The following is a 16,255-nucleotide window of genomic DNA, read 5'->3' on the forward strand; positions in this document are numbered from 1 at the left end:
GAAAGATGTTGTGAAACTTGAAAGGGTTCAGAAAAGATTTACAAGGACGTTGCCAGGGTTGGAGGATCTGAGCTACAAGGAGAGGCTGAACAGGCTGGGGCTGTTTTCCCTAGAGCATCGGAGGCTGAGGGGTGACCTTATAGTGGTTTACAAAATTATGAGGGGCATGGATAGGATAAATAGACAAAGTATTTTCCCTGGGATCGGGGAGTCCAGAACTAGAGGGCATAGGTTTAGGGTGAGAGGGGAAAGATATAAAAGAGACCTCAGGGGCAACTTTTTCAAACAGAGGGTGGTACGTGTATGGAATGAACTGCCAGAGGATGTGGTGGAGGCTGGTAGAATTGCAATATTTAAGAGGCATTTGGATGGGTATATGAATAGGAAGGGTCTGGAGGGATATGGGCCGGGTGCTGGCAGGTGGGACTAGATTGGGTTGGGATGTCTGATTGGCATGGACGGGTTGGACCGTAGGGTCTGTTTCCATGCTGTACATCTCTATGACTCTATGTGTTATCATCAAGTGATAACAGGGTGCTCTCAGGCAATTAAGAACATTTGCCTTAACAGCAACGAATCTTTGTAAATAGGAAACTGAGTGATAACATTCCCGGCTGTTCCCTTGTGAAATTAACGACAGTGTTTCATTCTGACCTTGAAACAAAACTTGGTATTATCAAAAGCCTTGTAATTAATGGTCAGGTCCTATTAAAATTGATAGATTCTTATTACCCCTTGCAAGCTAGGCAGACACAGAGGGAACAACATCTTTTCTGTTACAAGTCAGAGAGAGACCATTTTAGTGCTGGGACTGCCGAAGCCAGTACAAAATTAACTCTTCATGCTTACTTGCTATGGATTGAATTTAGTTGCATTTTGAGACGTTATGATGATTTTGAGTAGCCATTACTGGTTATAAAATGCAAACTCTGTAAAAGGTTATATTGAAGAAGCTTTAACTTACTTGCTGTCTGTGAGGGAGACCTTACCGACAGCCCCACTGTCAATTCTAACTAATCAGATCTTATGTTTTATTTGAATTTAAATCACAATCCTAAAAAGAAAGCATGTATAATTCGAGACTAATGAATAACTTTAGATGCAACCTGATGGTAACATCTCAGCCTCAGGTACAGAATGATTCGGTGCTTAAAATAAAAAGCAGGAGTCTGCTCCTAGCATAAAAATTATTTGAGGAGATTTAAGATGGCGGCGACCCAGCAAGTCTGAGTTTGTAGTGCTCTGCCTAAGACTCAGGCAAGTGGGGCAGCCGCCTTTACCACACTTTTTAATTCATTTAAAATAGCTTTTGCCTAGCATACTTAGTCATTTTGCATCAAACTTGAACAATTTGGTGTTTTTCTTAAAATGACTAAGGGCAAAAATTCCCGAAGTTCGCAACAGGCAGGGACCCCCTCCCCCACCCCCTCCAGCAGCAGCGGAGACATCTGCTGGACCGCTCGAGAGCAGCGGTCCAGGCTCTCGAGCAGCAAGTCCAGACCTTGGAAGAGCACATCGATGACCTTGATAATTGGGGTCGTCGAAAAAATATTCAGTTGCTAGGCCTTCCCAAATGGGAAGAGAAAGGCCAGCTTGCAGTTTTTTTGAAACAATGACTCCCTCAAATATTAAAGTTGGAGTCGGGATCAGGCCAGGTACGGGTGAAGTGGGCCTACCAGGTTGCTGTACACAAGCCCGGACCAGACCAGCGCCCCCACTCGGTTCTGTTCCAGCTCCAATGCTATAAAGAGAAGCAGATGCTCCTGGAAGCCTCCAGAGTCCTGGGGAATGATCCCCAGGCCATGATGCACAAGGGTTCCAGGATTATGTTATTCCAAGATTTTCCTCCAGCCGTGGTCCGCAAGAGGAGGGCATCCGATGAGGCGAAGAAGCGTCTAGGAGACCTAAATATCCAATATCCCTTGCGTTACCCAGAAAAGCTGCGCTTCAGCCATGAAGGATCCGTATACAACTTTGGATCACCGGAGAATGCTAAAGAATTTTTGGACTCTCTTAAGTAGACTGTAAGATTCAAACCGTATGGATAATGATTTTACTTTTCCCTCCCCGGTTTACCCTTTCTTTCCTTCTCCATCCCTTTTTTGTTCATTACCTTCTCCGGGGAGGGGGAGGGAAGGGAGCTTATTTGTTATTCACTATGTGATTTCTTTTTTTACAGGCCGTGCGGCTTACTTGATTTGTGTGGGGGGGGGGGGGTTTGTTTTGTCCTACCTTATTTTTAGAGCGGGGTTCTCTTCTTCTGTCGTCTTACTTAGTTTTCTAATAATTGCTAGGATTGTAACTTTGTAGTTTTATATATTTATATTTTGTATTAGATTAGATTAGATTAGATTACTTTACAGTGTGGAAACAGGCCCTTCGGCCCAACTAGTCCACACCGACCCGCCGAAGCGCAAACCACCCATACCCCTACACTTACCCCTGCACCTAACACTACAGACAATTTAGCACGGCCAATTCACCCTAACCTGCACATCTTTGGACTGTGGGAGGAAACCGGAGCACCCGGAGGAAACCCACGCAGACACGGGGAGAACGTGCAAACTCCACACAGTCAGTCGCCTGAGGCGGGAATTGAACCCGGGTCTCTGGTGCTGTGAGGCAGCAGTGCTAACCACTGTGCCACCGTGCCGCCCCGTATTATGCTTGCTAAACACACCTAGGTGTTCGTGTGGGGGGATGTGGGTCAGTCACTTTTAACTTTGGTTTTATAGAACACTTGAATTTGTCGACTCCATTTTATAAAGACTGGGTCGAGGGCAGGGCACTAGTTAGGAGAGGTTATGGTGGGGTTATTGATAGGTAGTTATGCCCCCTGGGAGCAAGGGGGAAAATCTCCTTTCAAATGTGTTTTGCATTTTTTTTTTTACTTAGGAATAGTTTTTAATTGTATTGGTGTAAACGTCTTAAAGAATTTTTGCTTTTGTGAATTTTCCATGGTCTTTACTCAGGGTGTTTTGGGTGGGGTTCTTCCTCCTGGAGGGGGTCTCGGGCTTGCCTGGACGATCATGGCTAGCCATTCGCTTAGGTGGTGCACCTGGAATGTCAAGGGGAGTAATTCACCAATCAAAAGGAAGAAGATGTTATCAAACCTCAAAAAAGAAAGGGTTGATATAGCTATTTTACAGGGGACACATCTACTTGACAAAGAGCACTTAAAATTACAACAGGGTGGTTTTGACCAGGCCTTTTTCTCATCTTTTAGCTCAAAAAGTAGGGGAGTAGTCATTCTCATTCAGAAGAATATTCCTTTTAAAATCTTAAGCCAGATAAAAGATGAATCTGAGTAGTATATATTGATCAAAGCCGTAATAAATGGAGAGGAGTATGGGATTTTGAATCTTTATTGCCTCCTGGCACACCCCTTCAAGTTTGTAATAGACTTGAAGTCTGTACTTGTAACAGACTCCAAGTTGATGGCTTTTGGGACCTGCAATACAATTATACAAGAAGATTTTAATTGTATTATGGACTCAGAGACAGATAGGATACCCAACAGTACTATGGGTATATTTCTTAGATCCAGACAATTGGCGGCTCTGAATAAGGAGCTAGGGCTAGTAGATGTGTGGAGATGTCTTCACCCCAGGGTAGAGACTTTACTTTCTACTCTAACCCACACAAGTGTCATACTAAAATTGATATGTTTTTTGCTCCTTTAACCCTTTTGAATTCCATATTGTTCTGCAAAATAGGTAATATAGCAATCTCTGATCATGCCACAGTATATATGGAAGTTAAGACTAGGGACGATGAGACATTGGCATATGGATTCCTTCTTAATGAAGGATAGCAAATTTATAAAATAATTTTCTCAAGAATTCAAATCTTTTTTGGAAATTAATTCAGGTACGGCCAGTAACCCATCGATGATGTGGGAAACTATTAAGGCTTATGCACGAGGTTTGATCATCTCATATTCTTCGACCCAGAAAAGACAAAAGAAAGAACATCAGCGCCTCCTCGATGCTCGCTTGAAGGCAGCTAAGATAGCGTATGTTGATAGGCCCTCTATTACTAAGCTACAAAGGATCACAGCCCTTAGGACAGCCTTGAATTTGCACTTACCCAAAAAGCAAAGAAGGAAATATTATTTGCAAAGCAAAGACTATATGAATATGGCAACAAGCCTGGCAGATACCTAGCATATCTTGCTAGGAAAAAAAAAGGCTCCTCAAGCTATCACATCCATTAGGGAAAGTGCTGGTACTCTGACTTGTGATCATAAAAGGATCAATACAGCCTTTAGAAAGTTCTATTTTGAACTGTATAAATCGCAGGACTGTGGGGATAGAACTAAGAAGATGGAGTCCTTTTTTAAAAACTTGGCCTTTCCGGATTTAACCTCAGAGCAGGTGTCGATCCTGAATGCTCCCCTGGCATCACAGGAAGTACTTGACACAATTAGACAGCTTCAGAGTGGCAAAGCATCTGGACCAGACGGATTCCAGATTGAATTTTATAAAGAATTCATAGGGGAACTGGCTGGTCCACTTATAGACATGTATAATCACTCACATAGTCAGGGCTGCCTCCCACCTTCGTTGAGAGAAGCAAATATTTCTCTCATTCATAAAAAAGAAAAGGCCCCAGAAGATTGCTCATCATATAGACCAATATCCTTGCCAAATGTAGATTTTAAAATCCTTTCTAAAATGTTAGCATTAAGATTGAAGAGGATATATCATATATCATAAAAGAGGACTAGATGGAGTTTATCAAGGGCCGTAGATCATCTAACAACATTAGAAAATGGGTCTTAAATATGATACAAGCCTGTCAACAGGAAAGAATACCGAGGATAGTTATCTCCTTGGATGCAGGGAAGGCATTTGACCGGGTTGAATGGTCATATCTTTTTTACACACTGGAAAGGTTTGGTGTTGGAGAGGTATTTTCTAAATGTATCTCAATATTATATAATGACCCCAAAGCAGCTGTGATTACCAATGGTTTAGGTTCGGATAGCTTCAGCGTGGGTAGGGGCTGTCATCAGGGATGTCCTCTCTCACCCTTATTATTCACGCTAATAATTGAACCACTAGTGGAAGCTATACGAACCGACTCTAACATAGTGGCTCCGAGGGTTGGTTCGGATAAACATAAAATCCCTCTCTATGCAGATGATGTCCTCCTTTTCTTAAGTAATCTTTTGATATCCGTGCCCCGCTTAATTCAAGTAATTAGTCTATTTAGTATGTTCTCAGGATTTAAAATCAATTTTACGAAATTGGAGGCCATGCCATTGGGTGGTCTCACTAGTATATCTAATTTATCGGACGGATCTTGCTTTCCCTTTCGGTGCTCACTGGAGGGTTTTCTATACTTGGGCATTTTTATCACCTCAGTATTTGGTCAGCTGTATAAAGCCAATTTTGTGCACCTACAAGAGAAAATAAGGCAGGATCTTCAATGCTGGGGAGATCTCCCAATATCCTGGTTAGGCAGAGTAGCTTGAGTTAAAATGAATATTCTGTCTTGTCTCTTATAGTCAATGAGAATGCTCCCTTTGATGTTGCTGAGACTGGTGTTACGTAAACTACACGGCTGGCCTGGTTCCTTTATTTGGAATCATAGATGGCCCCTTATCAAATTAGAAAAGCTGCAGCTTCCACAAGCAAGGGGAGGACTGGATTTTCCAGACTTTAGGAGATAAAAGTTGCTCTCTCTTTTATGCTGTGTAGCTGATTGGATCTCTTGTAACCCACAATCAATTTGGTTAGACATTGAGACCTCCCAAGCAAAGTGTCACTTCATTACAGATTACATTACAGTGTGGAAACAGGCCCTTCGGCCCAACAAGTGCACACCGACCCACCGAAGCACAACCCACCCATACCCCTACATTTACCCCTTACCTAACGCTACGGGCAATTTAGCATGGCCAATTCACCTGGCCTGCACATCTTTGGATTGTGGGAGGAAACCGGAGCACCCGGAGGAAACCCACGCAGACACAGGGAGAATGTGCAAACTCCACACAGACAGTCGCCAGAGGCGGGAATTGAACCCGGGTCTCAGGCGCTGTGAGGCAGCAGTCCTAACCACTGTGCCACCGTGCCGCCCACATCAATCTTTTATTTTTAGATGAGAGCTATTATGGACTATTGTATAAATCTTATTGTATTAAACACAATTAAAGCCTGGAGGATAATGCGGCAAGATGAGGGTAACTTACAAAAAACCTCCTTATACTCCTACAGTGGGAGCATGGGGTTTTCAGCCAGGGCTGACAGATGCTACATTAAAACCTGGAGGTCCAGAGGTGTCTCTTGCTTAAGGGACCTGTTCAATGGGGAGCTTATGATGTCTTTTGAACAGCCACCCCAGAAGTTTGGACTGCCTAATGGAGACCTTTTTCGGTATTCCCAAATACGAGATTATGTACAGAAGAAGACCACATTATCAGACAGTCCCTACAAATCGGATAGGGAGAGAAGAGTGGTATGAATTGATGTTAATCCATTTTGAGTACATACTTAATTATTTAATTATTACGTTATTTCTTACTAGTAATGTAAGATATCTTATTTTATGCTTTGGTTTGTTTGTAGGATGGATTAGTAGTTAGCTAAGTTTTTTTTCTCTTTTTTTTCTTTTGTTGTGTTTTGGTTATCATTTATTTCTTTTTTATATATATTTAATTGTATATTAGTGTTTATACTCATTTGTATTACTTTGTAATTTTGTAAAAAATGTTACAAAAGTTTTTTTTTCTTTCAATAAAAAATACCTATAAAAAATTATTTTAAATCTAACTTTGAAGAGTTTCTGGCACAATGGGTCAGGAAGCCATTTTATGGTCAAAGTTTGCCCTCCTTGCTAAGAAGCCATTTTGTAAAACAATTGTATCTGATATGCGAGCTTTGCAAAGTTACCTTATGAACTCTTCAATTAGCTCAGACTGGTACCTCTTTATGATCGGAACTTCTCACCTGCAGACGCCTAACTCAGCTAGATTTGTTTTTCCCACCTGATGAATGGCTCAGGGGCTGTAGGCAAAAGTGAGGACTGCAGATGCTGGAAACCAGAGTTTAGATTAGAGTGGTGCTGGAAAAGCACAGTAGGTCAGGCAGCATCCGAGGAGCAGGAAAATCGATGTTTCGGGCAAAAGCCCTTCATCAGGAATAGAGGCAGGGAGCCTCCAGGGTGGAGAGATAAATGGGGGAGGAGCTGGGGAGAAGGTAGCAAAGAATACAATAGGTGAATGAGGGTAGGGATGGAGGTGATAGGTCAGAGAGGAGGGATGGGGAAGGCAGCAAAGAGTACAATAGGTGAAGAGCTTCAGGGCAGAGAAGATGACCTGGGGGTTGCAGTGAGAGAGAGACTCACTGAGATTCTTGTGGAGACAGGAGGAGAACTTCGTTAAGGTAGGCATCCTTGCAAGAGGATTCGCAGTCAGGTTAAAATCAACTAGGCAAACGTGAGGACTGCAGATACTGGAAACCAGCGTTTAGATTAGAGTGGTGCTGGAAAAGCACAGCAGGTTAGGCAGCATGCAAGGAGCAGGAAAATCGACGTTTCGGGCAAAAGCCCTTCATCAGGAATAGAGGCAGGGAGCCTCCAGGGTGGAGAGATAAATGGAGGAGTGGGGGCTGGGGAGAAAGGAGTGATCAGTCAAGCGCACGGAGCAACTAACTTCTCTTCCTTATGAATTATTGTCTTTCACTGTTATCCTGTCTAACTAAGAACATGCAGTGTTTTTGAATAAAGGACACCACTTTGTGACAGTACAGTAAAGTAGCCTGCTGGGGCTCTTGAAGAGCTGACATCCTACTCTCCTGGGTTATTAGAATCTAGTTAGTTTAGCTTATAGGTATCAGTGTTATGTTGTAACAGTTATGATATTGGTAAATAAAGGAGATGACTAAAATTAAATTAAACTGTCTGTAAGAGGTTTTTTACAGACTACCAAAGAGAATGATCTCCGGGACAAATCAACAGTGGCTTACAGATTAAGTCCACGAAGGATTCTCTGGGCTGTCTCAAATCTGTACTTTAACACTCCTCCCTTCCATTCCTCTGACTGACCCTTCCTTCCATGTACCAACCGGATCCCATCGACCAAGCAGGCCATACCTTCTACCTACGCACACCTATCACTACCTCACCACTCCGCCCTTCTTTCCACACAAAACCTTCATCCCAACCCTCTCTCCCCGCCCCCTTACCAGTACATCCTCTTACCCCCACCTCCAGTCCTGAAGAAGGGTTACACCCAAAACGTTGACTTCTCCACTTCCTGATGCTGCCTTGCTTGCTGAGCTCTTCCAGTCTCCTGCGTGTCTTTGTAGAGTTTGAGACAGATTCAAGTCTGGAGAGTATAGATACTAATTTAAACAGAACGACATTCAGGATTATGCACAAAAGGCAGGAAAATGGCACTGAATCAGAACGATCATTCAGAGAGCTAGGGTAAGGACACGATGGGCTCAACAACTTCTTTTTGCACTTTAACAATTCTATGATTCACAGATCAAATTTTCCACTCCCTTTAGCAGATAAATATGGAAAAATTGGAAAACCCAGCAAAAAAGAGGTTTTTGATTTTCCCCTTAAAGTTGAAACGGTGAGTTCTGAATCTCACTAATGTGTAGCAACTATCTAAATTCCATGCATTTGCCTCTCATTATTATGTCATCACACCTTTTTTTAAACAAATTCGTGGAACATGGGTATCGCAGACCAGGCAGCATTTATTGCCCACCCCTATGTGCCCAGAGGACAGTTAAGAGTCAACCACATTGCTGTGGGTTTGGATTCACATGGGCCAGACCAGGTAAGGATGACAGGTTCCTTACCTAAAGAACATCAGTGAACCAGATGGGTTTTACCTAACAATCGACATCATTAGACTCTAAATTGCATAATTTTATTGAATTCAAATATTACCAATTGCCATAGCAGGATTTGAACCCAGGTCCCCAGAACATTACCTGGGTCTCTGGATTAACAGTCCAGTGATAATACCACTGGACCATCATCCACCCCTATCAACCTCCTCATTTCTACAAAAGTCTCAATTCTTCCATCCTTCCCCAAGAAATTAGATGGTGCCTATTTCTGACATAAATATTAAAGTGATTAAAGAGCAACGTCAGCACACTGTACATATCTCTAGGACTTAATACAATTCCACATTCTTCATTATTTCTCTCCATGATCCATCAACATCATCACCTTTTGTCACCAAATCTGTATCACCAAACCACCAGCCACACCACATCATCATGGCTGCATTTGCACCCTTCGTTCGTATTCATACCAGGGAAGTGAGCATCGCTGGCTGGCCAGTATTTATTGCCCATTCCTAGTTGCCTTCTCGAATTGCTGTACTGCATGTGCTATAGGGAGACTCAATGCCATTAGGAAGAGAATTCCAGGATTTTCACCCAGTGACAGCAATTTTCACACCAACTCTTTGGAGGGGAGGAACACTTACATCTTGCATGCTTCTGCCAGGTCATTGTATATACATGGACACACATGCATCTTACACATTTACACAGAATACATCTTATGGTTCTTATCTTAAATTCTTTGTGCAAAATGGAGGCTGTCAAGCTCTCTGCTTTGAACTGCTTTTTATCCCAAAGGGACACAGAAGCAGCTTGTTACAATTCAGAGCACCGAACAGAATGGTGGATTTGTTGTTGTACGGCAACATGTTACGTCCACATCACACCTCCAGTACCTGCTAGCAGCTTACACAGTAAATACACACTGCATGGATTTCAAGCATTTGAACTTGTCTGAAATTCAAAGCAAACCAGTCCTTCGTGGAGTCAAGAAGGGCTATGAACAAACTCTGGGGTGGGGGACTCCACAGTCAGTCAGCTGAGGGGGTTTATCATGGTCAGTCAGGCACTTGGTCCTGCCACAGTCCTGTGAAATGTGTCCTTAGTGTCCAGGGACTCGGACACAGTCAGTCCAGCAGGTCAAACACAGGGATTACAGGTATGTCAGTCAGGGCCATGTGGAGACATCCCTTCAGGTGCTAGGCCTTGCTCAGTCAGTCTTGCCAAGTTAGTCTGGGGTAGGGTAGACCATGGTAAGTCCTGGGATTTTGGGTATTCATGAGCAGGGTGGGTATTCCATAGTCCTGGGAAAAGTGAGAAGCAGCACTGGACTGGGGTTCATTGAGGGAATGATCATCATGAAAGTGGCAATTCAAGGTAGATAGAACATAGAACATAGCAGAAAATAGAAAGCTGCAAGGTGAGAAAGGTTTGCATAAGTTACCTTCATTCTGGTCTCTTTATGAGGAGATGTATAGCCAACAGGGCATAGCAATTTGTTGAAAATGTGTTGCTGGAAAAGCGCAGCAGGTCAGGCAGCATCCAAGGCGCAGGAGAATCGACGTTTCGGGCATGAGCCCTTCTTCAGGAATGAGGAGAGTGTGCCCAGCAGGCTAAGATAAAAGGTAGGGAGGAGGGACTTGGGGGAGGGGCGTTGGAAATGCAATAGGTGGAAGGAGGTTAAGGTGAGGGTGATAGACCTGAGTGGGGATGGGGACGGAGAGGTCAGGAAGAAGATTGCAGGTTAGGAAGGTGATGCTGAGTTTGAGGGTTGGGACTGAGACAAGGTGGGGGGAGGGGAAATGAGGAAACTGGAGAAATCTGAGTTCATCCCTTGTGGTTGGAGGGTTCCTAGGCGGAAGATGAGGCGCTCTTCCTCCAGCCGTTGTGTTGCTATGGTCTGGCAATGGAACAGTCCAAGGACCTGCATGTCCTTGGTGGAGTGGGAGGGGGAGTTGAAGTGTTGAGCCACGGGTGGTTGTTGGTTGGTCCGGGTGTCCCAGAGGTGTTCTCTGAAACGTTCCGCAATTAGACGGCCTGTCTCCCCAATATAGAGGAGGCCACATCGGGTGCAGCGGATGCAGTAAATGATGTGTGTGGAGGTGCAGGTGAATTTGTGACGGATATGGAAGGATCCCTTGGGGCTTTGGAGGGAAGTAAGGGGGGAGGTGTGGGCGCAAGTTTTGCATTTCTTGCGGTTGCAGGGGAAGGTGCCAGGACTGGAGGTTGGGTTGGTGGGGAGTGTGGACCTGACGAGGGAATCATGGACGGAGTGGTCTTTTCGGAACACTGATAGAGGAGGGGAGGGAAATATATCCCTGGTGGTGGGGTCCTTTTGGTGGTGGCGGAAATGACGACGGACGACGGGCATAGCAATTTGTAAAGCCATGAGTTCAGGGGGTGAAATGGGGACATTAACATTTAAGTAATGGGGATGAATGGAAATGGAGGAGGATAAAAGGTCAACAGGGACCAAGGGATAACAACACAAAAGGGAACATGAGGACAGAGAGATCATTCTGAAAGTCAATTATAAGGACACAGCTGAAACTTTGCTATCTTCTTACCAAATACTATGACAAAATTGTTACCACCTCATACTGAGTAAGTTACCATTTTCTCTTTGGAGGCAGAGTATATTTATTTGAATGTGAGGGTCTGCTAGGGGAGTTGTACTTATAATGCCACCTAACTGGTATTAAATCAATTTTATAGAAAAGTAATTTATCTTGCAAAAATGAACATAAAAAATATTATGGCCTCAAGCAATCCTGACTATAACATACCCTGCATGAAATGGGCCCTTGGAGGATTCCTTATGGCCTTGTTGGAAATTGACAACAGCAGCAAAAAAGACAGCAATTACAACATCGTTACCAAAGCCTTTGAGAACAGCAACCTTCAGTATCCACCCACCATACAGTCTCCAGAGGCAGGAACCACAGGAAGAAAATTCCCTCAAGTAAATGGAGGAGAATAAACACACCCCAAATCTAACGGCCATCCTGTCATTTTTTGCAGGTCTCAGAGTGAAGTGGTGAATTACTTGCCACAGAATTCACAGTCTCTGACCTGATCTTATATCCAATTCAAATCTGTTCAAGTTGTTGATAACACCATTGATTGTCAAAAGGCAGTCATTACCTTTCTGTCGTTGGTGATGACAATTGCCTGGCACTTAGGTGGTGCAAATCTTACTTGCCATTTAATCAACCCAAGCCTGAATGTTATCCAGACTTCTATTTGGATACAGACAGCTTAGGGTTTGACAAGTTACAAATGATTTTGAATATAATGCAGTCATCAGCAAACATTCCTAACTCATGATGAAGGGTAGGTGGTAAAAATTGAAAAGATGTTGCAGGCCATAGCACTTAAATCCTGTTAATTAACGGCTCGCCATGTTCACAAACACATTCAATTTTTTTAACAACTGATACTTGATTATTTGTTGCAATATAATTCCGCAAAGGAAGGGAATTTAAACAATCGCTCACCTCTTACACATTACCTTTGGCAATAAGCATGGAATTGCAAGAAATTTAACCAACATCCAGATGATCTTTCAGTAGTATTTATTTTAAATTTTTAAAAAATCTTTAAAATACACTAACTGGATCTACATACAAAGGGTATTTACAACAGTTCCAAAATATGTACTCTTTTAGAATTAATATGGCGCAGACAGGGATCTGGAATTATTTGCAGTTGGGGTTATCTAAAGGACAGCAGTGGTCCGACGAAAGAAGCTACATCACCAGATACAGCCATGGGGGTGGAGATAGTGGCCTGAGTCAGTGCTGAGTTCGAGATTAAGTGAAATGCCTGAAGAAGATGAATGATTTGTGTCACATTTTCTCCCTGTTCCCTCACGGGGCCACCACTCCTCACTCTTAATTCTGCCAATGCACACATCTCTCATCAAGGCACACCACACAAAGATGTTATTCAACCTATCATGTTTGCACCAGCTGAATAAACGAGACATCCATTCTAATCCCACTTACTGGCAGCTTAGTTTGGGCCTTGCAGTTTATAGTGCTTCAGGTACAGATCCAAGTTCCTTTAAAAAGAGCATGGGATTTCCACCTCAACCGCCAGTAGAAACCACTTTCCATAAGCAAATACAGCTACCTGACCATTACACTTCGTTTTCTGTCAATTTTGGATCCAACCCACCCCCAGCCTTGTATCCCTTGATTTTTAACTTTTCAGCTGAGTATATGTAATGGAACAAGTGAATGCAGCTTTAGCTTCTTCAAATGGAATTCTTTTTCTCACTGTTAAAATATTGATAGCAATCCTGTTTTTTCCTCTCTATTAGAAAAGCTGGAAGTCTTTGCTTTGTCATTCATATCAAGGTTCCTTAGCACCTGGTACTTATCCACAACAAAAACCTTCTTGTTTTCTAACTCTTCCACAAGAAATCCCACATTCTTTACTGCTTGTCTTCTATTTTTAACAGCAAACTATATTCAGAAACTGATGCTTATGAGCTAAATGCCACAAGTATTTACATTTTTTTTATATATATGTAGAAACAGCACCTCAACATCAAATACAGAGCAGAAAATTCAAATAATTTCCTCTCCAATTCAAAGCAGGTTAGTCTGTCTTTTACATACATTTTGATGTACCTTTCTTAAAATGAGATTCATACCTGATTGCTTGTTTTGTAAGTGTAAATTGACTTGTGAGGAGAGGGTTGGCCCTACAATTCTCAAACAGAACTCAGGACTGAAATCAAGACATAGCTCTTCATTCAGAGGGCAATGGATCTTTGGGGTCCTCTACTCAAGACAGTCGTGAATAAAGTCATAGAGATGTACAGCATGGAAACAGACCCTTTGGTCCAACCCATCCATACCGACCAGATATCCCAACTCAATCTAGTCCCACCTGCGAGCACCCGGCCCACAGCCCTCCAAACCCTTCCTATTCATATACCCATCCAAATGCCTCTTAAATGTTGCAATTGTACCAGCCTCAACCACATCCTCTAGCAGCTCATTCCATACACGTACCACCCTCTACGTGAAAACATTGCCCCTGAGGTCTCTTTTACATCTTTCCCCTCTCACTCTAAACCTATGCCCTCCAGTTCTGGACTCCCCAACTCCAGGAAAAAGACTTTGTCTATTTATCATATCCATGCCCCTCATAATTTTGAAAAAAACTCTAAGGTCTCCCCTCAGCCTACTCCAAGGTCTCTTTGTTCAGCAACACTCCCTAAGACCTTACCATTAAGTGTGTAAGTCCTGCTACAATTTGTTTCCCCAAAATGCAGCACCTCACATTTATCTGAATTAAACTCCATCTGCCACTTCTCAGGCCATTGGCCCATCTGGTCCACATCCTGTTGTAATCTGAGGTAACCCTCTTCGCTGTCCACTACACCTCCAATTTTGGTGTCATTTGCAAACTTACTAACTGTACCTCTTATGCTCGCATCCAAATCATTTATGTAAATGACAAAAAGTAGAGGGCCCAGCACCGATCCTTCTGGCACCCCACTGGTCACAGGCCTCCAGTCTGAAAAACAACCCTCCACCACCATCCTCTGTCTTCTACCTTTGAGCCAGTTCTGTATCCAAATGGCTAGTTCTCCCTGTATTCCATTAGTCTCCCATGGGGAATCTTGTCGAATGCCTTACTGAAGTCCAGAGATCACATCTACCGCTCTGCCCTCATCAATCTTCTTTGTTACTTCTTCAAAAAACTCAATTAAGTTTGTGAGACATGATTTCCCACGCACAAAGCCATGTTGACTATCCCGAATCAGTCCTTGCCTTTCCAAATACATGTACATCTTGTCCCTCAGGGTTCCCTCCAACAACATGCCCACCACCGACGTCAGGCTCACCGGTCTGTAGTTCCTTGGCTTGTCTTTACCACCCTTCTTAAACAGTGACACCACGTTTGCCAACCTCCAGTTTTCCGGCACCTCACCTGTGACTATTGATGATACAAATATCTCAGCAAAAAGCCCAGCAATCACTTCTCTAGCTTCCCACAGAGTTCTCAGGTACACCTGATCAGGTCCTGGGGATTTATCCACTTTTAACCGTTTCAAGACATCCAGCATTTCCTCCTCTGTAATATGGGCATTTTGCAAGATGTCACCATCTATTTCCCCACAGTCTATATCTTTCATATCCTTTTCCACAGTAAATATTGATGCAAAATATTCATTTGGTAACTCCCCCAGTTTCTGTGACTCCACACAAAGGCCGCCTTGCTGATCTTTGGGAGGCCCTATTCTCTCCCTAGTTACCCTTTTGTCCTTAATATATTTGTAAAAACCCTTTGGATTCTCCTTAATTCTATTTGCTAAAGCTATCTCATGTCCCCGTTTTGCCCTCCTGATTTCCCTCCTACTTTCTTCATACTCTTCTAAGGATTCACTCGATCTATCCTGTCTATACCTGACATATGCTTCCTTCTTTTTCTTAACCAAACCCTCAATTTCTTTAGTCATCCAGCATTCCCTATACCTACCAGCCTTCCCTTTCACCCTGACAGGAATATACTTTCTCTGGATTCTTGTTGTCTCATTTCTGAACGCTTCCCATTTTCCTGTCATACCTTTACCTGCGAACATCTGTCTCCAATCAGCTTTCGAAAGTTCTTGCCTAATACCGTCAAAATTGGCCTTTCGCCGATTTAGAACTTCAACTTTTAGATCTGGTCTATCCTTTTCCATCACCATTTTAAAACGAATAGAATTATGGTCGCTGACTCCAAAATGCTCCCCCACTGACACCTTAGTCACCTGCTCTGCCTTATTTTCCAAGTGTAGTCAAGTTTTGCACCTTCTCTAGTAGGTACATCCACATACTGAATCAGAAAATTGTCTTGTACACACTTTACAAATTCCTCTCCATCTAAACCTTTAACACTACGGCAGTCCCAGTTGATTTTTGGAAAGTTAAAATCCCCTACCATAACTACCCTGTTATTCTTACAGATAGCTGAGATCGCCTTACAAGTTTGTTTCTCAATTTCCCTCTGACTATTGGGGGGGGGGGTCTATAATACAATCCCAATAAGGTTATCATCCCTTTCTTATTTCTCAGTTCCACCCGAATAACTTCCCTGGATGTATTTCCGGGAATATCCTCCCTCAGCACAGCTGTAATGCTATCCCTTATCAAAAAGGCCACTCCCCCTCCTCTCTTGCCTCCCTTTCTATCCTTCCTGTAGCATTTGTATCCTGGAACATTAAGCTGCCAGTCCAGCCCATCCCTGAGTCATGTTTCGTAATTGCCATAATATCCCCATCCCATGTTCCTAACCATGCTCTGAGTTCATTTGCCTTCCCTGTTAGGCCCCTTGCATTGAAATAAATGCCGTTCAATTTATTTGTCCTACCTTGTCCCTGTCTGCCCTGACTGTTTGACTCACTTCTGTTCTCAGCTGTACCCGTCTCAGATCGA

At 43.1% G+C, this 16,255-nt stretch overlaps 1 protein-coding gene across 3 annotated transcripts in view; it reads right to left on the reverse strand.

Annotated features, from left to right (window-relative positions):
- The window catches only part of chdh (choline dehydrogenase), an 86,240-nt gene that overhangs the window by 48,758 nt on the left and 21,227 nt on the right, over positions 1 to 16,255 (reverse strand). The window contains exon 2 of one of the 3 annotated variants that reach the window (XM_043708073.1): positions 8,215 to 8,335. The exons of 1 other annotated variant lie outside the window; for it this stretch is intronic. The gene's annotated coding sequence lies outside the window, so the exon portion shown is untranslated. Of the gene's footprint in view, positions 1 to 8,208; positions 8,336 to 16,255 lie in introns of all 3 variants that reach the window. One more of the 3 variants, XM_043708071.1, reaches the window with a different exon arrangement.

This window comes from Chiloscyllium plagiosum, chromosome 18 (assembly GCF_004010195.1).
Source record: "Chiloscyllium plagiosum isolate BGI_BamShark_2017 chromosome 18, ASM401019v2, whole genome shotgun sequence".
Taxonomy (NCBI): domain Eukaryota; kingdom Metazoa; phylum Chordata; class Chondrichthyes; order Orectolobiformes; family Hemiscylliidae; genus Chiloscyllium; species Chiloscyllium plagiosum.